General features: G+C 46.3%; 1 long non-coding RNA gene across 3 annotated transcripts; it reads right to left on the bottom strand.

Moving 5' to 3' along the window:
- Positions 1-12,115: 12,115 nt before the first annotated feature.
- Positions 12,116-25,585, bottom strand: LOC147916778 (uncharacterized). 3 transcript variants are annotated; one of them, XR_015552444.1, is made up of 5 exons: positions 25,108-25,585; positions 22,546-22,736; positions 22,074-22,188; positions 15,339-15,515; positions 12,116-15,151 (listed from the first exon to the last, which is right to left on the bottom strand). It is a non-coding gene; the product is annotated as an uncharacterized LOC147916778 (long non-coding RNA). The 3 variants fall into 3 exon arrangements; XR_015552445.1 differs by having other exon boundaries at positions 12,116-15,148; XR_015552446.1 differs by having other exon boundaries at positions 12,116-12,555.
- Positions 25,586-26,058: the final 473 nt, after the last annotated feature.

Genomic DNA, 26,058 nt, shown 5'->3' with positions numbered 1-26,058 from the left:
AGAAGGCTGGCAGCACCAGGCCTGGGGCCTGGTTGGCGGTGTCGCTCTCGGGCCCTCCCGCTTTGTTCTTCTCTCTACCCTGGCTTGTCCCCACCCACTGTGTTCCTGAATCTTTCCGGTTCCTGATCTCTCAGGCTTTCTCTCCCATTTCCAGGCTTCCTCGTGGAAATCTGGCTTCTTTGACTGTGCCCTCGGATATGGGACATGGTAGACATGATGCTGTCCCTGTTCCAGGCCACCCCAAGGATAACCTCCCTGAGAACCCAACTCTCCCCCATGCCCAGAGTGCCCAGGGCCGCAGCTCCTCAAGTAGGGAGGCATCTTTCGCTTGACAAGTATTATTTAGCACCCACCTTCTGCCGGGCCCTCCCCATGACTTGGAGAGACAGCACAGAACACAAACTGCCTGCTCCCAGGGAGCTCCCGGTCTAGTGGGCAGAGACGGAGAATAAATAAATAACCATGCATGTAAACTAGGAAGTAATGCACAGTAATAACTGCTCTGCAGAGAACCGGAATAGGACAGCAGAGAGCATCTGGGCAGTCAGCAAAGGCCTCTCTGGAGAGGTGACCTTAAGTTTAAATGGAAGAAGGAGCCAGCCCTGCAAGGTCTGGGGAGCAGCATTCCAGGAAGGAACAGCTGGTCCAAGGCCTCAGGGCAGGAATGAGGCTGGTGTGTGTGAGAAAGAACAAGAGTGATGGGGGAGGCAGGTGGGGAACCTGTAGGACTTTCAATATATGTTCTGAACAGGATGAGAAAGCAACAGGTAGACAGCTTTAAGAAGGGCAGTGACAGGTCTGTTTTACAATTTGTAGATATCATTTTGATTGTTGTGTGAAGATCTCTAAGGGATAGCCAGGGGGGAGGCAGGAAGACTGGGTAGGAGGTGCATTCTGGGGTCCCATCAAAGGGGAAGGAGAGGGTTCTGACAGTGCCCCCCACCGGCACCATTGCTGCCGCAAGGGCCTCCAGCAGGACCCTTGGCAATGTCCCATTCATTTGGTTTTTGGTCCACGAGGGATCCCCATCATTGATCCAGGCAGTGTCTTCCCCCACATGCCATCCTCGTGAGCGCTCCTACCACAGAGCTTGACTAAATCCAACAGAAGACAGAGACGCTCTAATGGAAAGACAACGGGCCCTAAAGCCAGGCAGACCTGGGTTCAGGCCCCGTCTTAGCCACTTTCTAACTCAATGGTCCTGGTCAAGTGGCTGAACTTGCCTGAGCCTCAGTTTCCTGGTATGTAAAACAAGGATAATAATTGCCTCACAGAGCTGTGTGTGAACTCATATGTTAAATTTCCCAGCACAGAGCCTGGCATGTCGTAGGCAATCAAAATTGTCTTCATGGCAGTGGCGGTAGTTGTAGTAATAAAATAATACTCATTCATTCAACAAATATTTATCGAGTGCCTCTTGTGTGCCAAGTATTGTTCTAGGTGCCTGAGATACATCAGAGCACAAAATAAACCAAAATCCCTGCCCCGTGGAGCTTATGTTCTAGAAAGGAAGACACACAAAGGCATAACCTTTTTTTTTTAAAAAAAAAAGTCAATTAAATACAGTTAAGCACTGCATAATGACATTTCTGTCAACGATGGACCACATACAGGATAGTGGTCCCATGAGATTAGTACCATATGGCCTAGGTGTGTAGTAGGCTATACCATCTAGGTTTGTGTAGGTACATTCTATGATGTTTGCACAACACGAAATCACCTGACAACACATTTCTCAGAACGTATCCTTGTCTTTAAGTAACGCATGACTGTAGTTTGTTAAAAGGTGATCGTTGCTATGAAAAAAAATGGAGCCGAGTAAAGGGGACTGGAGCACTGGGGTGGAGGAAGGAGGAGCAGGGTGGTTAGAGTGGGCTTCTTGGTAAAGGTGACAGTTGAGCAAAAACTTCAAGGAGGTGAGGGAGTGAGCTGTGTGGATCTCTGGGGGACAAGCATTGAGGACAGAGAGCACAGCCAGCACACAGCCCTGAGCAGGAGAGCACCCGGAGTGTCTGAGGGCCAGCAAGGAGGGCCCTAGGGCTGGAGGAGTGGGGAGTGGCAAATAGAAGATGATGTGGGGCCTGCTGACCGGGTCCAGCTTGCCAAGGGCCTTGTAGGCCATTGTAAGGACTGAGGCTTTCACGCTGAGCAAGATGGGAGCCACTGGAAGGTTGTAAAGAGGGATAACATCCAACTCAGGTTCCAAATGGACACCGCAAGCTGCAGAGTTGAGACTAGGCTGTGGGGCAAGGGCAAAAGGCCAGTTAAGAGGCTGCTGCAGTAATTCAGGGGAGGGGTGATGATGGTCAGACAGGGTGACAGTCATGGCAGTGGTAGCAAACTGATACGACAACTTCATTCTAGTTATCAAAAGTTATCTTCAAAGATAGACCCAGTCATTGAGAACCCTTCAGTCATTTCTGTCTTTGACCTCACAGAAAAGAAATGCCTTGCCAACAGCTTCCTTCACTTAACCCAGAATTTGCCACATGGTCATTCCTTGGCTTTCTGGTCCTCGGTCCTCCCCACTCCACAGTCCTACCTGCCACTGGCCCATCCAGCTCCATATACAGACTCTGGCTGCTTCCTGGTGTTTGACCTTTGGCTCTATCTCCTAGCTTCTCATCTCAGATCTCTCCCTCAGCCCAGTGGCTCTAGGGACAGAAGGTACAGTAAGGACCTTCCTGTTTGACTTGGCTCGATGGTGCCACCACTAGGCACCATCCACGCGGGCACATCTCACCAGGCCTGGCCTGACAGGTGGGCAGCCCCGCCGACCAAAGACCAGCAGACTGGGTTCAGAGATGAGACTAGGAAGAAGGGAAGAGACTCACTAAAGAGGGAGGCAATAGAAGAGTGAGATGCTTGTCCATATGGATATCAAGATGGTGCGATTCTAGAATGATTGTTAGAATAATAATAAATACTGCCACTCATTGAGTGCTCACTCTATGCCAGCACTGGGCAGGCATTTTGCATCCTCTGATCTCACCACAATTGTAAGGCGTGGGGATTGTCGCCACATTACAAACAAAGAAATTGAGCTTCAGACACCTTGAGAAACATGTCAAGATAATGCATCTAGCCGTGTGGAGTGAGATTCCATCCCAGGGCTGTTTCTGCAAAGCCTGAATCCTCTCCCTTACAGCAGCTCAATCAAATGATTCCCCACGTAGCGTGGACGTGTGGGGATATGTCAGAGGGTCTTTGCTCCCTTTTCCAGAAGAGAACCTGGAGAAAGAAGCTTGTCTCAGGCCTGGCCTGGACCACGGTCAGTCTCAAACCCTGTGTGTTCATTTGTCCTGGTTTCTGTGTTTTTGTGTTAATAGGCTTTCGAGTCTTTTTCAGGCATATCTGCTTTTCTGTTTCCCTCAGATTCTCAGCTCCTCAGGGGAAGGACCGGACCATGTATTTCTTGTTTCCGGTTCCATAGCTCCCGGCTCTGTACCCAGGGAACACTCGATGAACGTTATTGACTGGCTGACTCAGGCCCTGTCCGCCCACATGAGCCGTTTTGAGCAGCTTTGACTGAAATACGGACAGAGTCAGTTAAAGCCAAATAAGCAGTCTGATCAATTCTCTCCCCCACCCCCCACGCCCCTCCCTACCCCCCAGTCCCAAGTCACGCCTGGAGATAGCTGATTCTCCTCTCCTACCGGTCCTTTCCTTCATGAGGGAGGACAAGAGGCTGAAGGCACCCCAGCTCCTCCCAGAAAGGCAGCCAGTGCTCCCTCCGCCATCAGAATTCGTCAGATGGATCCTCACACAAAGTGAGCCGGCTCTAGGCTTGTGATTTTCTACCCTTCCTGCCATCTTCCTCTGACAAATATTCTTGAACACCTGCTCCTTGCCAGGCAGAAAGGAACAAACACAACCTGTCTCTCTGTGTCCCTTCTCTGTCATTCTCGGAAATGACGGGCGAGGAAGGTGATTCTTAAAGGAAAAAGAGGTCTGTGATTACACAAGAATGTGTTTACTTAGTCCAAATACTTGACTTCATTAGTAAAATAAGTTGGATACAAAACAGGTCAGGGTACGTTCACTGGGTAGGATCTTCTAAATCCTGAAACTCTACTTTTTAGGAACGAATATTAAAAGAGAAGAGAAAATATGCATTTGCTTGTGAACACATTAAATATCTCTGATACAAACTGATAATATTGGTTGGCTCTTGGAAGGGGAATTGGTGCCTGGGGGACAGGAGTGGGAGGGAGACATTTCACAATAAATTCTTTGGAATATTTTAAATCTTGATAATATGAATAGATTGCTGATTTAAGGAAAAAAGAGACAATTTTTAAAAAGCATAAACAGGGAAAGTAAAACTACAGAGATATGAAATATTCCAAGCTCTAGACCATACCAACAAATGATTCGCCTAAGAAAACATGCCACCCCAATGATAACCCCATCATATTCAGATTTTGGTGGCATTTACAAATAACTTTTCCAAGGAGTCAACTCTTTAAGTGTTGCTGTGTCCTTTATCATGCTCCATTAGGCACAGACCAGAATGAATGGATAGTTAACCTTACAGGAAGGAAAAGTGGTAAAGAAGAGGTGAGAGGGTTGACTCCGAACTGTTGTTTGTGACTTCTCAGAACTCAGCGAAAGCAGAGCAGGAGGTGGGAACAAAGGAGCAGAACAATCGCTCCTCCAACTGGCTTCCCCCAAATCAGCCTTGAATGGGCCCTATCCTTGACCCAGCCTGTTTAATCATCCATTGCTTTGGGCCTTGGTATGGAAGGCAGGGAGAGAATTTAAAAACAAGGAAAGAAAGAACAAAGAACAACATGAGAGGGAAGAGAAGGAGTCAGGGGCTCAAAGGAGCCCCGCTCAAACACTCAGCGGTGGGGTTTGGAAGTGCTAGGTCTTGCCTCGCCTGGCCCCCATTCACCTGCCTAACCCACCTGAAGTCAAAGGGAGCTTGAAAAAGCCTGCAGGCTCATTCCTTAACCTTTTAAGAAGAACCTCTCCTGCAGCAGCAAAGGTCAGGTGTTATGGCTGGTTCCCAGCCTTCCCTGGAGGCTCACATACCCTCAGTTGTGGGCCTCTCTATGGCAGCTCCTTCCACCCTGGGGTGAGAGAGTACAACCTGTGGAGGGGGAAAAAAGAACTCTGTGGGGGGAAATATCCCCCAGAAAGAAAGTCTCCCCTTCCCTTCTTCCTGGAACTGCCAGCTTCAAGATGGCGTCACTTGTGAGCTGCTTTCCAGTTACAGATAAAAAAAGAGGGGATGGGCCGGCCCCGTGGCTTAGTGGTTAAGTGCGGGAGCTCTGCTACTGGCGGTCCGGGTTCGGATCCTGGGCGCTCACCGACGCAGCGCTTGTCTGGCCATGCTGAGGCGGCATCCCACATACAGCAACTAGAAGGATGTGCAACTATAACATACAACTATCTACTGGGGCTTTGGGGAGAAAAAGGGAAAAAAAAGAGGAAGATGGGCAATAGATCTTGGCTTACGGCCGGTCTTCCTCAGAAAAAGAGGAGGATTGGCATGGATGTTAGCTCAGGGCTGATCTTCCTCACAAAAAAAAAAAAGAGAGAGAGAGAGGGGAGGGAGGAGAAAGAGGGAGAGAAACAAGCACAGATGTGAATTATTGGGTAATGCTGAGTGGCTCCCCCACTGAGCCTGTTGCCATGGCAACACACCCTGGCTATGGACCACTTTGGGAGGGGGTGCAAAGAATCACAGGGAAACAGCACGAAAAACAGCAATGTGAATTTGGGGCTAGGCTTTCTGTATTTCTGGAAGCATTCTTTGTACAGATGCATTTTTTACCCCTTGCTCTACCCCTGCATATTCAGCAGTCGTGGAGTGGGTCCAAAACTCTCATACTTTCCAAAATGGAAGACATTTTCCCCGTTTTCTTTTCCATACTTATATCTTTCCATCATTCAGTGTGCCTCTCTAAGCCTAAAGCAGGAGGGTGTAGGATATTTCCTCCAAACGCACTTTATTATACTTGCATATTCAATATCGCTGTATTTAACTTTGCATCTATAATGTAGATTGACTAAATTCCCTGGGTCTATCACATTTATACTTGCATATGAGTCCTCTGAGCGCTGCTCTTTGTTCTGTGTCTTCATCCTACAGTGACTACTCCAGAGTGCAACAAACCGTGAGAGGGCAGAGCTCTGCTTCTGCAATGCCAAGAGCCTGGTCAAGTCTATAGGGGGGAGGGGTGGGGCCTTGAGAAGAGGAGGGCAACCTCATGTAGTCACAGACTTTAGACATGAAGAGGCCTAAGTAAGAGACTGGTCATCCAATCTCTTAAGTGGTTGTCTGATTTCTTCTTGAATACCTCTGGGGATAGTTACCTCGATACTTCAGAAGATGGTATTCAATTACTCCGCAATTTCCTTCTGAAAAAATACTGGAAGTGTGGCTTATCTTATGGGTGGGATTGTCCGCCTGTACCATCAGTTCATCATATATTGAACACCTAGCAAGTGCAAGGTGCCCTGCATTTCATTTACTTCTCACATGAATCCCATTGAGGAGGGTATTATTACCTCCACTTTACAGATGAGAAAAGTGAGGTTCAGAGGGGGACATGCCCAAAGCCACTCACCGAGCAAGTAGTAGAGCTGAGATTAGACCCCCATTGTGTCTGACTCCAAAAGCCACACCATTCTGCTGCCCCTCGCTGCCTCCTAGAGTCATAATGATCATGAAGAAGCCAGTCTGAACCAGCTAGAGGGGGAAGGAAAGGTAGAAGGAGCCTGACTCTGTCTGCCAGCCCCTGACCTGCTCTCAGAGCTGCAGTTTAAGTGGTGTGGGTTAGAGCTCAGCGTCACTGAGCAAATTATTGCCGTGGCAATTACATACCTTCTCACCACCTCCCTCTTACTAAACAGAAGAACAACGAGGATAGGCAAGAAGGAAGTATGGCAGGTGCCAGAGCCCATTCACTTAGTCCTTAGTTTATGGTCCGACTTGAGAAGCTGGCCTTAGATGGATTATCCTTCAAGGTTATTGCTGTGTTACAGCAGGTATTGGCATATACAACAGTAATAACCACTAACTACCATTTATTGAGTGTTTCAGACACTATCTTAGATGCTTTACAGTCATGATTTTATATAACTGGTCACAAAGTTAAAGTGATTTGTTCAAGGCCCCATGGATACTAAGTGGCAGGACTTCAACCTGGTCCACCTGGTTTCAAACACATGTTCTTTTCGACACTGCGCACTGACTCCCTGAGTCATCGATTCATTTATTACCTCGACAAGTATTTATTGAGTACCTACTATGGCAGGCACTGCTCTGGGTGCTAGAGATACATCCATAAATAAAGATCCTGGACCTCGTGGGAGGTGAGGGGGAGTGCTATGGAAAACAGAAAAGAAACACAAAAAAAACAAAAGTCAGAGTAGGAGAAGAAGGCCAAGGAGTGCTGGGGCAAGGCAGGTGGGGCTGGTGATACAAGCAAGTTCAATAGAGGTCAGGGTGGGCCCACTGAGCGGGTGATATCTGAGCCAGCACTCGGTGAGGGACTTAGCTAGCACCCAGTCAGAGGGAGGGAGTTCCAGACAGAAGGAGCAGGTAGGGCAATGGCCCCACAGGGGGAGCCTGTCTGGCTTGTTGGAGGAATAGGAAGCAGGCTGGTATGGCTAGTGGTAGGAGATACCGTTGGGGAGATAGTGGAGGTGGGTATGATGATTTTGGCTATTCCTGTGTGAGCCGCAAACCTCAGCAAGGTTCTGAGCAGGTGTAGCACTACCAGCCTTATGTTTTCAAAGGATCACTCTAGCTGCTTGTTGAAGGTACAGTGTAGGGGTCAAGGATGGAAGCAAGGACACCTTTTGGAGGCCACTACCGTAATCCAGGGTGAGATGGTGGTGGCTCAAGGTGACAGCAATGGAGCTGATGAGCAGTGGCCAGATTCTAGATATATTTGGAGGAAGTAAGTGGGATTTCCTGACCGTTCAGACGTAGAGTATAAGAGAAGGAAAGAAGTCAAAGATGACTTCAAGGATTGGGGCCTAAACTAGCTGAGATGGGAAGGCTGTGGGTGGAGCAGGTGTTGGGCAGGAGGAGGCCTGGGGGGGTGAGGAGCTCAGTTTTAGACATGTTGAGTTTGAGATGTCTATTAGCTTTGCAGAGATGTCGAGAGGACTTTGGGTATACTTTGAATGTGGGAAATATTTTAGAACATCTATAAATAAGTATAACTTTTAAGATTTCAGGTAAAAGATTCACTTATCAGGGGAACAAAAACAGAAATCAAACTTCTTGTTTCCCTTAAGACACCTCATGGAGCAAGCGCCATAGTAGTCAGTACAGTAGCAATTCCTGACCTAGGTGAGCAGGAAGAAAGGGGAGAAGTAACCCAGAAGCATGAGAGGAAGCTGATTTAGGAATGGTAATTTTTGTTTCAGATAATCAAGAACTGGCTGAATACATTCAGAGAAACCTTATGTCTGAGGAATAAAATGAATTTGAAATAACTACTTTATCTGAACAGAGCATTCAAATCTCATGTTTAGATCTGGAAATAAAAAGCCCGATGAACTTCGCATTAGGTTAACAAAACTCTTGTGACCTAGTAGTTAACCAGAAGTTAACCAGAGGGCCGAAAGGGGAATTATTGGTAATTCTTCCCCTGAATTAAGAAGGAACAGGCAGCATAATGGTTCTTCTACCTGCTCCACACCAAATTTACTTTAAAGCATTACCAGATTTCTGGGCTGATTACCACAAGTCTCAGAAGAAGGACAGTGTCGTCATCCCATGATTGGAGCCCCAGTTTAGATAAGCCGCCGCCTGTAGCACTTTTCCTATCTGAGCCTGAGCTGTTCCATGTGCCCTTAGATATCTCTACTTTTTGATGTATGGAAATGAATCTTATCAATTCAGATCTTGGGAAATCACCAGCCAGGGCTGTGAAGTTTCGAGAATAAAATCATCATGGAGACGTTGAGAATAAGCGGCACCATCCCAATCTGATCAAAGTTCAACAAGTTCATATAAAATGCCAAGAATAGTGCTTCTTGGCAAGGCAGAGCTGAGACATCAATGTGACAAGCAAGATTTAAGCCTTGTTGGAGAAAACTTGGTGCCTTGTCATGGAACCCACTGCAGACATCTAGACGCTCTCATCTCTTTCTCCCTCTCAGCCCATGATTCTGTTTATAAAACCTCTCATCATTATCGCCAACAGCATTTATGATTAAGCGCTGGGATCTGTGTGCACTGAGTCAAAGACAGCCCGGCCCTTGGGGGCACTGGCAATCGTTTTTGGATGAAGAACGGCAAGGAAACACCCCTATTACTTCATCTTGGCCCTTTCACACACATCATCGCAGTAGCTTCCCTGGACTGAAGGGTGACAGCCTTCATCACTGTGAGCTGGCTTAGAACATGGAAGTGGGTTTGCAGGCTCTTTACGAACCAGGGGGCACTACTGACAGAGGGTAATGAATGTCAGACCACAGACACACTCACACACACACACAAACATAAAACATTCCACTTGAATATCGAATGTCCACTGATATTACCCCCTTTACTACTATATTTGGAAGCCAATTAAAACTGTTCCATTTGATAAACATTACATATATATGCTTCACATCCTACAATGATAACTGTCTATCTGCATATCTGCTTCCTCACCAGACTCTGAGTCCCCTCAAGACAAGGATGGAGCCTTTCAACTTTATATCCACAGCAGGAGGCCCTCAGCCTGCTACACAGTTTGTGCCCAATAAACTTTAATTGACCGAATGAGGAAACTGAGGCGCTGGTCTTGTCCTTGAGGTCATTATGAGACCCATGTCTGGAAACAAGCTCAGAATTTCCATTTGCAGACTAGTGCTTTTGCCAGAGGGTGGACGGAAGCATGTGCTCCAAGTTCTACATGATCCACAAAGAATTTTTTCTAAGCTCATTTCTAAAAAAGGGCCAAGGAGCCACGTGTCTTTTTCCCCTGGACCCAGACTTTTTTGCCTCTGCCCAATGGATGCAGCGAGTCCGCCATGAAGAGTGCAGCTCCCTCATCGTCTGTTTGGAACATCATCGCCATGGCTGCAGGAGAAATGTCAGAGAGGAGGGGAATGCTGCTGCATTGGCAGACTGCATCCTACTCATTCTGCTGAGGGTCATGCTTTGAAATATCTCTAATTTTGTTTTCATAGCTTGTTAACCTTTTCCTTCCCAAAACAATGCCCGTGTTTGTTTTGGCTCCTTTTTCGTCCTGAGGACGGGTCTGAGTTGGATGCACAAAAGCATTTTTCCCTTAATCTCATTACAAGGGCTCCTCAGTCTTGAATTCTTCCCAGGGCTCTCTTGCTGTGAAGTGATTTCCTCTTGGAATCGTTTTCTCTTTGTGAAGCTGGGAGAGCAAGTATGTTTGGTTTTGTAGGGAAACAGGGAGAGAAAGCAAAGACAAAGGGAAAGAAAGCAAAAACAAGCGATCCTGGGATGTACTGGGGAGTTCTAACGTAAAATGGACCCAAAATTTCGGCAGCTTCAAGAGGTGATATCCAAATTCTAATATGAATTAGGATATCATCCTGAGGGTATTCTGCTTACTCTTGTTGTCTCTTATCACCTGAAGTTTATAAAATGTGTGACTGAAAGGGCCCGTGCTCTCACAGCTGGCATTTCTCGTGTGTTTAGAGTATCTCATTTCATCCTTTTCTCCCCTTGAATGTTGTCCATCTGCCTGTTTGGCCACCCTGACTTGGTTCTCACAAGCGTGTGACATTTCCAACATGTCCCTTCTAAGCGTTGTGGACAAATTTACATTGAATTTTTATTCTTATGTTTTAATGTTTATCCTCAATTCTTGAAGGAATTTTAAGTTTAACCAGTTTTTTGTTCATTTTTCTACCCTTCACGAAAAATTTTTTTTTCTCTTTGAATTGTTTCTGCAAATATGAAATGAAGCGAGGGACAGAGGATTCTGGAAAATGAATGGTGGAGCTGGGGAAACTAACAAATCACACCAACAGCAAAACCAATCCGCCATGGCCTGAACCATTCAAGTGACCAAGGACCAGGGTGAAGCCGTGTACCTCCCACTGCAGGTTGTAGAAACTATTGTATACTGTGTCTAGATTGCACATGTGCTCTTGGACAGAACGAACAAACACGCCTTCACCTTTTTCAGGCCCACATTTACCTTCCATGTTAAACAGAGAAGTGGCACAATCTCCCCTTCAAGAGGCGGTGCGGGCAGTGGTGAGAGCAGGTGCTCCTGGCAGCCCTTCTGGGACTGAGCTCCAGTTCCTTCTCTTATTAGCAAGTTACTTCCCCTCATCTAGAGGATGGGACTAATAATAGTACCTACCGTACAGGGTACCAGATAGCATCCTTTCCTCTCCCCTTAAGCATTAATTTGGACATGAACTGAGAGAGAAGAAATATAAAACACAGTCCTTGCTCTTTAGTAGCTTAGAATCCAGTAAAACTTACAAATATAAAAGAAGAGGATACAGCAAATTCTTGACCGCATCTCCCATGTACTCACACGTTCTCTCCCCCTATCTCTTTATTATATTTTCATGTAAAAACGTGTGTGGGTGAGGGAAGGATTCTGGGAGGCTTCGAGTCCTGGTCCTCCAGCAGCTTATCAATCACCATTAATCTTGGAGGCTCACAGCCCCCATGCCCGCTTGCTGAAGAGGAGTGACTCATCCTGACTCCAACAGCCGTGCTGACAGTTAATTGAATTCCAGAGCTCAAGTGTCTTCCTACCTACAGCAATTCTTCACAGCTCAGAGCTCAAGATTGCTCTGAGCAAGACTGCTGTGTTTATGAGAGAGAGAGAGAGGATGCCTTTTTCAAGTGATTGAAAGGTCACGTTTATATGTAAGATTTCGTTTCTCTTTGATATTCAGGCTTAGAACTTATGCAAACTTGGTTCAGGAGAAAATGGACTGGACAATTATTATGGCCAAAGATTGCTATTAGTGTCTTCCTATGAGGCAGAAGGCAATGACAGACCAGCCTCTCTACACTCTCAACCTAGACAGTGTAATTGTCAAGCAACTGGCCCCCCTTTTTTAATATACTTTATCCTCCCAGCAATGACCAAGGGCAGTCATTATTTGCTAACTGCCTGGCTGATGTTTAGAAGGAGAAAAATTAATGCATGTGTAGAGAATTTTATCGAGCAAATATTTATTTCTAGAGTCCTTTCACAACATGTGTATATTTCAAGAGAAGCGTGACTATGCAAAGTGAGGAAGATAACTGTTTCTATTTGGAGCATCCAGTATTGGGTGATTGGGTGATTGGTCTGATGGAAGTCAGGTTGTCATGGATTAAGGAGGAAGCGGGTGGTGAATAAATGGAGAGGTAGCAGTAAGTGATTCCTTCAAGTAGTTTAGCAAACTCTCTTAGAGATCATGTGCACACAAAAGCAATCACACTTTTTGGGAGATCCCAAATTAGGAGTGGGGTCTGGGAAAGAGACGTCCAGGGTAGGAGCCTCAGCCCCCTTAAGATGGTTCTTCAGAAGCTCTGTTTTATGGCAGTGGTTTCTCACAGTTGGTCATTGACTCATCCTCTCTGGTTCCTAGTTGTTCTGGATTCACCTGAGGCAAAATGACAACAAAGGTAAACGCCTCCAGGCCATCCCCTCTTGAAATACTCTTTGTTCCCAGCTAGCCCCCACCCCCACCCCCCACCCTGGGTCACAGTACTTAGCTTGCCCAGGCCTGTCTATGCAGTGCCCAGCCCAGGCTGAGATCTTGCCACATCAGGCAGCAGAAAGAATCTTTAGGCTAAGAGAGTGAATGGGCATGGGGAGGCCAGTGTGGAGGGACTGTCCATGGTCCGGTGGAGGCCCAGAGCTGCAAGTCCTACACCCTTGCAGTCGTGACTTAGGGGTCTCTCCCAGCTCTTAGTGCAGACAACTCCCTTTCTGACCATGGCCCTAAGGATCGGAGGACAAATGTCTACACTGGCAGGAAGCTCAGAGATCTACATCTTCAACCCCCTCTTGTTACAGAAGAAAAATCTGACTCACATGTGTTCACAGTAAAAACTCTGAATCAGATCCCTATCCTGACTTATTCTAAGCCCCCTCTCAGACTACCCATAGGCCAGTAGTGCATTGGGGGTGGGGTAGGAGAGAGCTTGAGATCAGTTGACTTGGTTTGGCAACACTGGTCTTCTAGACACTTTTATCCAATAGACCCCTTCCTTCTTATTCTCCAATAACAGGTTGTAGAAATTCATTTAAGAGATGCAGATTTAAGTCCTGGCTAATAAGTAAAGTTCCTTTGGAAAGATTCTCAACTCCTTGGGGTCTTGGTTTCTTCCTCTGAACAATCTGGAATAATAGTCGTAATAATAATAATAATAATAGTAATAATACCTGACTTGCTGAACTGTCAGGATTATCAAAAGGGTCTCATGACATAATGAATATGAAATCACTGGAAAAGTATAAAGTCCTCAAAGTATGTAGCGTTATTGATCATAATAATTTCACTGCATTTTCCTCCCTTTAAAACAAACAATCAAACTCTATCTCTATGACTTTCACAAAAAAGACTCTCTGTGTGTGACCTTTACACTCTGGGTTGTTTACACCTCACATGCATTTACCACCTGTTGTGGGTAAAGACCACAGTTATCAGAAATTGGGGTTAAATCCTGACTCTGACGTTCACCTTTGGTGGGACCTAGTCAAATGACATACCCGCTCTGAGTTTCCGTGGTTCCCCTGTAATGTCGATGTAATGATTCAGAGATGGTGGGGGCTTTGCCTTGCAGAGGGTAGATGCTCAATTATTATAATAGCATCACAATCATCACATGAGAGTTTGATGGGCATGTAACATGTGTTTGAATTTTCTCATGGGTTTCCTAGCTTGGCATTCAAGGCCCCCTGTAATCTAAGCCTGTCTTGTCTTCCCAGCCCCCAGTCACTCCGGCCGTTTCCCACACTCTGCTCAAACCTACCAACATCCTTCTCTACATGCCCAGTGCTTCCTCTGTGACTTTGGTCACCTTCCTTCCACTGCTGGGAATGCCTTCCCTTTTCTACCCCTGCATTTTCAGCTCTTTCCTCCTGTTGGACCCTATACTACTGGTCCATAGTGGCCTCCCCACGTCCAAACTCTGCCCAGCTTCTGAGGCCTGTGCATCTGCTCCTCCTCCTTGTGGATTTCCCTGAGCTTCTCAGCAAAAGACATCACTTCACTCTCAGGGTTTCCGTGGCTCCTCTTCTGAATTTCTTTTACATCACATTTCACTTCCTGCTTTATGCTTTAGATGTTCATGGGCATGTCTTCTCTCTTCGCTAAACTAAATACGTGCTGAATGAATGTATAAGTGTGTTGCCTCGGAATCATTGATTTTTGTTTGTAGCTGCCTTCATAGTTAGATTATAAGGTCTTAACAGGCAGGGACCACATCTTATCCACAAATATAATTCAATTAACCAACACATTTGAGGATCCAATCTGACACGGCTCTGAATAAGGTGCTTCACGGGTAGGGACAGAGTATGAGACACATCCTGCCCTTAAGCTCACAATCTAGTTAGAAAATCAAGCCAAAAAAAAGAAATGCATGGAGAAAACAGACATTGGGCTGATAAAAAAGAAAAATTATTGCATTCATGAGATATACTACTCCTCAGCAATAAAAATTAACAAGCTATGGATAGACTCAGCATTGATGAATCACAAAAATATTATGTTGAGCAAAAGAAACCAGACACAAAAGACTATCTACCATTCGCTTCCATTTGTATGATATTCTAGAAGAGGAAAAACTAAGCTATGATAATAGATGTCTGATCAGTGGTTGTCTGGGCTGTCTGGATGGGTGGTGGAATAGTGATGGAGGCAAAGGGCATGGCAGAACCTTCTGAAGTGATAGGATGTTTTATTCTGTTGGGGTGTACACATGTGTCATCAAACTGTGTACACTTCAATTCTGTGCATTTTATTGCATGTAGATTTAGACTTCAATTAAGTTGATTTAAAAATGAATAGAGAACTGGGGCTGGCCTGGTGGCACAAGCCATTAAGGGCGCGCGCTCTGCTGCGGCAGTCCGGGGTTCGCCGGTTCAGATCCCGGGCGCGCACCGACACACCGCTTGGCAAGCCATGCTGTGGCGGCATCCCATATAAAGTGGAGGAAAGTGGGCATGGATGTTATCCCAGGGCCAGTCTTCTTCAGCAAAAAAAGAGGAGGATTGGCAGATGTTAGCAGAGGGCTGATCTTTCTCACAAAAAAACAAAAAAATGAATAGAGAACTTAAATAGTACTTTAAAATGTAAATAACAGTTCAAGGCTACAATATAAGAAATACAGCAAGTCATGATTAATAGTAAAATTTAATTATATAGACAATAATTACCTTGAAGTTTCAAAGGAAGGCACCTTCCCTTCAGGCCATGGTGGTCTTCAAAGCAGGGATTCGAGAAAAACTTTGAGGATGATAAAGGGAAGGAAGAGTGTGCATCTGGTGGGGACATCTTACGCTCCTTTGGTATTGGCCACAGCACTTGTCATCAACCGAGAATCCCAGAAAGCACTTAACAAATAATTTTTTAATAGATAAATGAGCTCAAAAGAAAGTTCCTTCACCCTCTGTTCAGGAAGTGTAGACCTATGCCAAGCCAGGGCCACGTGCACACAGGTTTGTGGACACTTCATGTCTCTGCACCTTTGCCTAAGCTGTTCCCTCTGCCCGGAATTCCCTCCTTCCCCCTTCTGTGCCTGGAGAAATCCTGTTCATTCCTCAAGACACAGCTCCTCTTCCTTGGAGTCTTTAAGGACCTGCCCCTCCCTGTGCCTCCAGGCAGGGTTATCTCTCCCTGGGTCAGTCTCCCTTAGTGACTAATTCATTGGGCTTCCCTGTTGCTCTCCCATCGTACTGTGGTTAGCAGTCTCCCATGTGTCTGTGAGCAGTTCCTACCTAGGGGCTTGCCAAGTAACCAGTAACTTTTCTAAATAGAATCATTTTTTTAAATGTGTACAAAAGGCGACACCACTCATTCAAGACTGGCTAAGGGACAGTCTAGTTTCATTTTCATTCCAACCTCTGCTACCTGGTGGGATACTCAGTCCCTCCAACTGTCCACATTTGCAGAGAGGCTGGATCCTGTGTATTCCTGACCCTCAGCCGGCCAATGACCCTCAGGCGCAGTTCTCTAGAAGATTCCCTGTGTGCCCAGCATCAAGAACCGGAGGGCTGTGAACCGTCTGTCAGGCATGCCTGTCTGCAGTAGTAAATTGCAGGTGGTAAATTTCCATAAAGTAAATCCTTCTGCCAAGGAGCCCTGACTGCCTTGGGACAGGAGACCAGAAGAGGGATGATTGCTCACAGAATCAGAGGATATCTAATGGTAGAAGAATCTAAAATAATCATCAAGTCCAACAGATGGGGAGACTGAGTTTACAAAGGTGAAAGGACAGTCTTAACTATGGGGAACTTAAAAAACGAACTGAGAAGCGAAAGAAATCATTTTTGTCCTCCTCTAAACACAGTGGGTGGCGAGGGAAAAAATAAATCAATCAAAGTCACTGGAACAGAACCCATCAGTAAGGAAAGACATGCTATTTTCAGGTTTCTAAAAGGATATTAGTAACAGTCAGGGGGGGAAAAACCCACATGAAAACTGCACTTGATAAAGGCCTTTTGAAAGCAGATAAAGGTGTGTTTTCCTGCCTTGTGGCCTTGAGCCTTTTCCCTCTGCTTTGTCCAGCTGGGTTTGGAGATTGAGGTCTGGGAGTGTGATTGTGTATTTGTTCCAACTGATACTGGAGTTGTTTGCTTTGAACAATGTGACTTTGTTCCTTTGTTGGATGTGGCCAGCAGCATAGCTGTTGCTTAGGAAAGGAACAAATGCATGAAGAACGAGCCGAAAGTAAAATGATGTTCTGTATGTTGCGTGTTGGTGCAAGTGCTGTGCTGCTGGCCACGGCACCTTAGTGTGGCTCTCGAGGCGAGCTTCAGCTGTCTGGGTGGCAGGGAGGAGATACTTCAAGTGATTGCCTTTCCAATGCCACCCTGATGCACATGCACTGGCCCTGGGTTATTTCCAAGAAGGTGCTCAGAGCAATTTATCAGAAGCCAGGAAAGAGAGCCTCATAGTACTTAAAAATCATTTGCAATTTGCTTCCCCTAGAAGAGGGGATTCATTAGCTGCCTTCTGAAGCGCAAGAGGCTTGCAGGCTGAGAGCCCTGACTGGTGTGAGCCACAGGTATAGTAAGTACACCTACTGCGTTCCAGGCACTGCACTAAACACTGCCTACACATTACCTAGTTCAAGCACCCAGATAACCTCCTTGGACAGGTGCCAGGGTGTCTGGAGCCAGTTCCCAACGCCCAGTGTGTGCATCTCCTCCCAACTCCACCTTCAGTGGCATCGTGGTGCTAGCTTGAAACTGGGCATGATGGAAGTATGGACACCACGGAAACCGGTAAATGCTATAAAAGCAGAAGTGTCTTTTTGTTTGGTTGGTTTCTTCAGAGCTAGTTGTTCAACATTTACCAGCACACCACTGGATAGGTAGTATTCTTCTCCCCACTTTACAGATGAGAAATTGAAGGCTTAAATAACTTGTCAGAGGGGTCACACAGGTTTCAAATTCAAGCCATCCAAAGAGAAAGCCTTCTGCTGAGAGCTCCTGCAGAGCGCATTTGACTCCCAGGAGAACAATTAGAGGAGGCCGGGGGTCCTGGAGGGGAGGGGTAGAAAAGGAATGTTGCAGCTGAATTCTCAGGAAGAGTGAAGGGAAGTGATTCTGTAGGACAGGTCACCTGGCACAGGTGTGTGGGACTCAATGGACAAGAGTTTGCTCAGGAGCTACTGGGGGAAAGAGATAAAAGCGACCTTTCTGAAACCAGGGTCCTGGGAGGGGCCCAGGTGGGCTGATGGCAGCTCTGTGGCCTATCTTGAGAGAGCTGGAGGTGGGGGAGGAGCAGGAACCCCCAGGATTCCTGGTGAGCAGACCCGTGGAACCTGCTCTGAAGCGCCCCCCCCCCCCCCCCCCCCGCCCGGAGCTGTGAGGCCGTGCTCAAGGGCCCGGGAGAAGTGGGCGTGGCCTGGCTCCAGCACAATGCCCTCACTACACTGCTTGGGGACCAGGCTTCCAAACTTCTGGCTTTTTCCCTTTCCTCTTTTGGACAAGAAACCAAAATTCCATCCCAATAGCACTTTAAATACTCAGGCCGCTCCTGAGGTCGCTAACCTCTCAGCAGGGAGGAGGTGAAGGTTTTGGTGTGTCAGGAGTACCTCCTCCAAGTGCCCACCACTCAGGCCTCCGTGCTGCTGGGGGCGGCAGATTGTCATGAAACTGTACCATAGATGGTTGAAAGTCTGCGCAGAGAAGACTCTGGGACCCAGACAACATGGGTGTGACCTCTGGGTCACCCACGTGGACTTGTGACATTTGATGGGGGGAGTAGGGCGTGAAGTTGGGGGAATTGAAGGACATTAGGAGCACCTGTGTGTTCTCAGCGGAGGAATGGGGGTGGAAAGATATGTAGGGATTCTTCAGCATCGCTGATCAGGTGGGAAGGAGGAGTCCCCTCTTCTGTCTCTTGCATCTCCTACCTCCTGCTCCCTCTTCTCTTCCTTTCTGGCTCGTTCATAGCTCAAGGATGGATAGTGGCTGCCGAAGCTGATTGGCAAGTTTCTATTACTTTTCTGCCATGGAGACCCCAAATCATCTCAGGGCCCACCTTGGACTTCCACGGCATTATGTGTGTGATATTTGCTTTCAACTCAAAACAAGGCTCTAGAAAACCCAGACTTGGGTCACAGAGAGAAATCACTACATTTCCAATAAAGCCTGTGACAAATACAAAATGCTTTAGAAACACCGTTTAGCACCATTTTGCCCTTACTTGTGTAAATCAGAACAGCCATGGGTACCATTATAAATTGCCTCTTGTGCATCAATAAACTTTACAAGATAATGGAGATGGAGTAGTGATGTTGTTGGAGTTTTTTTCCCTCCCTTCTTAACTTTCTAAATCTTTCCTGGCTTTGTGGAATTGCTGCCTAGCACAGTAGTAAATGATGTATGAAATGAAGTATGGCTTCCCCCCAGCCAAGCAATGGCTTTACCATCATTTCTCCAATATTTATTATTTGGAGTCGTATTTGGGTTGGCTACAGTCAGAAAAGCCTATCGATGTTAAAAAAAAAAAAAAATTAGACCAAGAAGAAAGGTGGGGAAGAAGGAAAAAAGCAAGAAAGATTTGTATAATAAGAAAACTACACTGGGTCTATATTACCAAAATATTGGTTTGATGGACTCTTCCCTAATGTTTCAGGGTTGTCCAAGCATGGAGGAGAGGCCTTGTCTACTGCCATTCTGCACCCTCTTCTGTGGGGCTCTCTCCTTCCATCTTGGTCATGGCAGTCTTATCAGATGGCTTATTGCATTTGGGGCAAACATACGTAGACCTGTTTGTGTTCATTGTTTAGCAAAATATCACAAAAATGTGTAACTATCTGTCGAGTTACAGGAAAAATGACATTTTTCCACAGGGCTTCCCCCATTAGTGGTTAGTCCACGGTGATTCCTGCCCCCTTTCAGTTGTTCTGATCTTCTTACATTTGTTGCCCAAGACCAAATAATTAGCATCTTGTTATAGTTTGTCCATTCTCTAAGTATCTATATACAAAATTTACCCCATTTTTATTTCCGTGTATAATGCCATCTCTTGTTCCCTAATTATTTCTGGAAAGACTCTTGGATCTACAGTCTCAGTTCAAATACCAGCTTTGCTTCTTACTAGTTGTGTAACCTGAAAAAATTTACTTCACTTCCCTGTGCCTAAATTTCTTCTCTGTGGAAGCATATTGTAGCATATCATGGATTTCAAAAGTTATTTTTTATATTACTTCAAATATGGGCGCCTTCTCCCTCACCACCCCATGCATACTGTGGGTTTCATGAAGGCAAGAATGATTTTGCTTATTTTTTATACCAGTTGTAGAATCAAGCGCAATGTTGGATGTTTGTTGATTGACAAGCTGTTTCTCCGGTTTCGAAATAGTGAAAATTTTTTCCCAAACTCTCTTTTTTCCTGTCGGTTTGGATTTTAGCCAGTGCATTCTTATAAGCCAAACAATTACTAGAGTTACTAGAAGAAACACAAAATATGCTCCCAAGTTCAATAAGCAAAAGCAATAGATCTAAATGACAAGCTCCATGTACCAAGAGAGGCCACCCATTCATCTTTCTGTGTGATCAATTTGGGGCAGACGTGATTTCACTTTTCTTGTAAAACAAGCAGTGATTTTGTGTTCCATATAATGGATGTATTCTATTTCTACACGTTGAATCAACATGGGCTTTACCTGAGTTTACTAATAGCTACATTTATTGAGTGCCTACTATGCAGTGGTATGCTGATAAATCAGCACTCAGGGGAAAAAATTAGCCTTGCTTTGTAGCATTTGCTGATTTCCATGGAGGAAATACTCTTGCCATGGCAAGTTTCAAGCTACCAACACGACCTCACTGAACACACAATCCACCCTCACCTGCCAGCAGGAGCCACTCCCACCACATCCCCAATTGTGGCTGGTGTTATACGTGTATTAGCAATAATTGTCACAACAACCCTACAAGGAAAATATGTTCCCATTCTGCCAGTGAGGAAACAGTCTTGGAAAATATTTTGCCCCAAATTGCATAGCTATTGAGAGGTGACTTGGGAGTTAAACTGAGGTCTACCTGAGTCCCAAACCTGCTGGCCTCCCAGTACAGCACATCTGCCTGCCATACCGCTATGTATGAATGGATGACCCTGGTGGCCCACCAGTCACAAATTCTGGCAGGACTGGGTGAGCAGTACTGTGTCCAGACAGAGATCCACGACTGCCAAGAACCCCAAGCCCAACCTCAAGAAACGCGAGCTTTCTCACAACCTACGAGGTGGGTGCCCATTGGGTTAGTTGTTTAGTTCTGGCAGTTTCCACGTGATGTTATCAGCTTGGCCACGTCGTGCCCGCTAAGTGTCTAGGGGCACCATGGGTTGTCAGTATGTCTGGAGGAGGGTGTGGGAGGAGGCCCTCCTTGCAGAAGGGGTGGGAAGAAACACAGATGCTCCTGCCCTTCCATCAGCTGCCGGTCAGTATATTATGTCGGCTTTCAGTGATCCTGTTGTGTGACCAGAAAGGGCATTTTCAGCACATCCCTAAGGGGGTTTCAAATAACTCCTGGAGGTTAGAGTTCTTTCTTCTGGTAACTCCACGTCTGCCAACTTTTCCCTGTCTTTAAAACTGGGGACAATAGTGGTCATCTCTTTATAACCCCTTGGGATTAATGAATTAACATCTGTGAAGGCTGTGAAACCCTCAGATGACAGGAGGATACAGATACATAGTGCTTTTGTTTGCTTCCTGTGCCTTTGCTTTCTGGATGTCACACCTCGCTGTCATAAGATGTCACCAAAGCAAACAAAACAATTGCTTTCCACACTTATTGCCATTTTAAAGGGGTCTTGTCTTATGAAATAATGATAACAAAAATGATAATACTGTGTGTTGAGGTAACATCTTTCTTCTAAAGAGCTCAAAGCACCTCACAGACACAGGAAAAGTTGTCAACAGACAATTTATAGGAAAAAAAATTGACTCGTGTTTTAAGAAGTTACTCTGTGGGGGATAATCGTTCTGTTATTTTCACAAATTGACTGGCAAACACAACATCTATTTCTGGCCTAAAACAGGAATAAAAATGCCAAGTAGGAGGGAAGCGAGGGGAATGGGGTGAGCGAGGAGATCAAGAGGGCTCCTTTCCCGGTCATGTACCTGAACACTGTCTAGACACAGTCTCGAACATTTCTGACCCCAAGTGACCCTGTGACAAAAGGCTGCTCATTGGCCTGAACAATTAATGCAAAGGGATAACTGCCTGCTTGCTAGACCTTCCTTGGGCTTCTCTCTGGGATCCAGATGGAACCTGTTGATGCTCCAGATTCAGCAGATGCTCAGAAGGAGGGTGAGGCTGGGAACCTGTCCCCAGAGCACCTCTCCTAAATCAACTGTAGGCCCCACCCCACCTCTGAAATATTTCCCTCCCCTCAGATCTCTGTGCCTTCCGAGTTCACCTCCCAATACTCACCCCAAATCCACAAGCTTGGACAATTAGCTGCAGACCTCTGAGGTGACTTTGATTGAGTTGTAGGAAACCATCAGGCAAAGGCACTTATGGAAAGGCCACTCTGCAAAGCCCAGCACTGGGCAGTAGGGGTGGAAGGAAGGGAAGGGGAGAAACATTGATGAAGTAATTGATGAGCAATGTGCCAGCTTTATTACACATACTATCTCATTTGATCCTCACCAAGAACCGGTCATAGAGACATGTTACCCCTCTCAGATGAAAAAAATCAAGTCTCAGAGATGTTAAGTAATTTGTCAAAGGCCACACAGTTATCACGTGGCAGAACCAGGATTAAAATCCAAGGCAGTCTTCCCCTTCCACTTCAATAAGAAGTTTGAGAGAGGAGCAGAGAGTTGGCTGGGATTGCTGGCAAGAGAGGGCCTTGCCTGGAAGATCATGGTCGGGAGTCAGAGGCTGAGAAACTGCTACCGACCTGGGTGCTCGAGGACCAACATTCCAGCAGTGATGAGTAGAATGGACAGCAGATGAGAGAGGGATTGGGAGCAGGGATGTTGGCAGGATGTCTCTGGATTAGAGATGATGGAGCAGGCGTCACCCGGACAAGGAGGGTGGGAGACTGGGTCTGAGGGGCACTGTAGAGAGAGAACTTTGTGGATGGATTGTCTGGGGGGATAAAAGAGAGAAGGTGTCAAAGATGACCCAGGGCGGTGGGTCTCAATCTTTGTTGAGCCCAGAAGCTCTTTGACATTCGAATGAAATCAGTGGACCCATCCCCTAGAAAATGCACAAGGCCCACTCACAAACACTGGCTCACTGGTTCTGGGTTAGGGATCCTTGCTCTGGGAAGGAGCCTAACAGAGTGGGAACATTGGTACCAAGTATTTTTGGGGAGGGTTGTCAAGACAATTGTACATTTATTTTCAGAAAAGAGAAGAAAGAGCTCTTAATTTAGAAATTGAAAATCGTACTTATTTTTAATGTAAAGGAGAGGTCTCCTTCCTTTTCTGTTTATCTTCTGCAAACCTGGTAGCAGGACAATCACAGACACTACACAAAGTCACTTGACAAACCCACAAATTCTTTTAGGCTGAAAATGCCTATTTACAAAAAGGATACAAACCCCAGTTACTGGAGGTAAAACATTGAGGATAAAGGTCAAAAATGAGGGGAACAGGGTGGGTCCAAAGACGTTCTGGAAAAGCTCAAGTCTCAAACACTCCAGGAACGTGAAGCCTTAATACAGCCACAAAAGATGTATGTGTCCAGGATATGGAACGTGTGTGCAAATCTGAACAGTTCCATAAGAAAATGCCACTTAAGTATGTGAGAAAGATACAGGATGGGGTAGAGCTTGTTCAGGAAGAGGGGTGTGCTTGAATGCCCCTGGCAAGTCCCATTCTACCCTTCCCACAGAGCATGGGGGAAAAGACAAAGGAATGTAAGAAAAGCTAAGAGACCCAGACAGAAAGGCAAGAAAGACTCTCAGCAGCAGTTTCTATCTATGTATACAAGAAATGAAAAGTCCTCAAATCCCACTTTGAACCCACTTTGATTCCCCCAATTCAAGGTTGACGCTGCCTGGGCAAGTTTGGGGCAGGGCGGCCTGTGTGAGTCACCCAGGCACCACCTGCACTGTCCCCGAAGGGGACTCAAATCCAGGGCTGGAGAAGGACGGCCGCACCCATAGGGACTGTCCCTACCCCAGCCCTGCAATCCATCCATCCACTTCCGCTGGAGACCCTCCTTTCCCAGCGCTTCCCGTGGCATTTTCCGCCTAAACGATGGGCTGACACACCAGCTTATTTCGCCAGCATGTCGTCTGGTTGGATGGGTCTTAACAAGAGAGAGTTTGGTGGGGATGGGAAGATGAGCCTGGTCAATGATTCTCAACACCTTTCCAGCTCCGTGCTCCACACAGCTGTGTGTGTGAGAAAAACAGGATGTGTGAGTGTGTGCATGCACGTGTGTGTGTGTGCAAACAATCAGAGTGGGCGAGGATCAGAGGCTTTCATCACTGAAACGAAGAGTTCCTGTTTATAAACATTTGCTCACTGTTTATATACGTGGGAGAAATCAACCACAAAACCTGACCCACGACTTCAGGCCCTCCATTTTCACATCCTTCACACCACGTACACTTTCTCTCTCTACCTGAAAGCCACTGAGTAGACAATAATTTCTCTACATCGGAACCATAATCAAAGGGAGGAACGCACTGAGAACACTCCTTTACACGGACTTGAGAGCTCCAGAGACCTTCACCCTGGTGATCGCTGACCTTTGGAGCTAACTCTGGGAAAAGCTGTCAAATGGACAGAATTTGTGCCCCTGTTGGTTAAATAGGCCTATTCACCGACCCTCTCTCCAACCCTTTCCTGCCTCCCAACCACTGAGTGAAATATTTTGTAGGACGAGGGGCAACTACATGTCAGCTATCTGAAGAGGGTGACAATGGCTTAAGGCAGCACTCTTTCCAGACTTTTTTGAAGCCGACAAAAGATTTTGAGACCCCAAATGTATCTCAATGGAATTTGAGGCAGCATCTCAGGTAGGGAGGTAAAGCGCTTATTTGTAGGAAAAGGACAGAGCTCCAAGTGCGGTTGCCTAAAATCTCTTGGTTCCTTCAGCACTTTCAGACAGGGCCGCTTAAGTACTGATTCCTCTTGGGGCCAGGCCTGCTGCTTCCCCCAAACCAGCTCATCCCTCCCCCATCTCCACCAGTTTTACATGGAGACTGGCCAAGGACAGGGCCCCACACCCACCCTAGCAGATCTTGGCACAGTTGACCAGATAATCCCAAACCAGGGCTGCTTTTCTAGAAACTTTTATTGACGTGGTGCCCCTTAGATCAAGAGTGTATAATTGGGACATACTAAAAATAACAAAAGCCAAAGGACATGGAGCATTTAATACATGCCAGAATTGGTGCTAAGTGTTTTACATACATTACCTCATAGCCCTATGAAGGAGATACTATTATGATCCCCATTTTATAACTGAGAAAACTGAAGCTTAGAGAAGGTAAGTAACTTGCCTGAAGTCACACAGTCAGTCAGTGGCAGAGCTGGGACTTAACTGAGTCCGTCTGATTCCAAAGCTTCTGCTTGTATCCTCCCCACTGTACACAAAGATATCATTTTCTGGAAGGTTCCAAGTCTTTCCTGCATTCAGTCCTAGATAACAGTACAGAAAAGCCTCTTCTATGGCAGAGTGAACCTGGAAGACACAGAGGCACAAAAACACACAGTAAACAGGAAACTGGTGGCGTCAGCGAAGGGTCGAGAACCTCAAAACATTCAGCAGGACCGGCCCCTCACAGGCGGCCCCATCTGAGAGCAGGCGAATCACAGCAGCCTTCCTCTCTAGAGGGGCTGTGGATTTGATGACTCTCCTCCGACTGGAGCATGATTGCCTCTCTGAAACGTTTCCAGCAAATGCTTTGAGCCTCATTCTCTCTCTTCCATCTTTCCTGTCTGCCTCCTTCATTCCCCTCCCTTTGCTCCTCCCGAAGGACGTGGCTCTGCTGTGTGACCTTGAGAAACTTAGCATTCTCTGGCTATTTCCTCATTTGGTTCCTAAAATGAGCAGAGTCATTTCTACCCCTCAGAGGGGCTGAGTGAACTAAATATGGTACAAAAGGAGCGTGAGGTGCTAGCACACAGCAGGTGATCAGCAAATGCGGGGTCTTTATCCTATGCTCTCTCCTTCCTTCTCTCCTCCTCTATATTTCTTTTCCTTTTCTGGGCAGTGGACCATAATGGCAGTTTTGACCCCTTGGATCCTCCAGTCACTACTGCAATGTTGCGAATCACGGACAGGGAGGATTAACCATGACCACCATCTGGCACCTTCCTTTTGTAACTAACAAACTGTGCTATCTGGGTGCTAAACACATCTAGCTGCTGACGGAACACAGGTGCTGTAAACAGGTGAAAATTTTAATTAAACTATCTTCTAAAATAATTGTAGATTTTGAATTGGAAGG

The sequence above is a fragment of the Ceratotherium simum genome, chromosome 6 (genome assembly GCF_057802395.1).
Source record: "Ceratotherium simum simum isolate JZ-2026a chromosome 6, ASM5780239v1, whole genome shotgun sequence".
Classification (NCBI taxonomy): domain Eukaryota; kingdom Metazoa; phylum Chordata; class Mammalia; order Perissodactyla; family Rhinocerotidae; genus Ceratotherium; species Ceratotherium simum.
The sequence above is the reverse complement of the archived record's forward strand: the minus strand, read 5'-3'. Positions and strand labels throughout refer to the sequence as shown.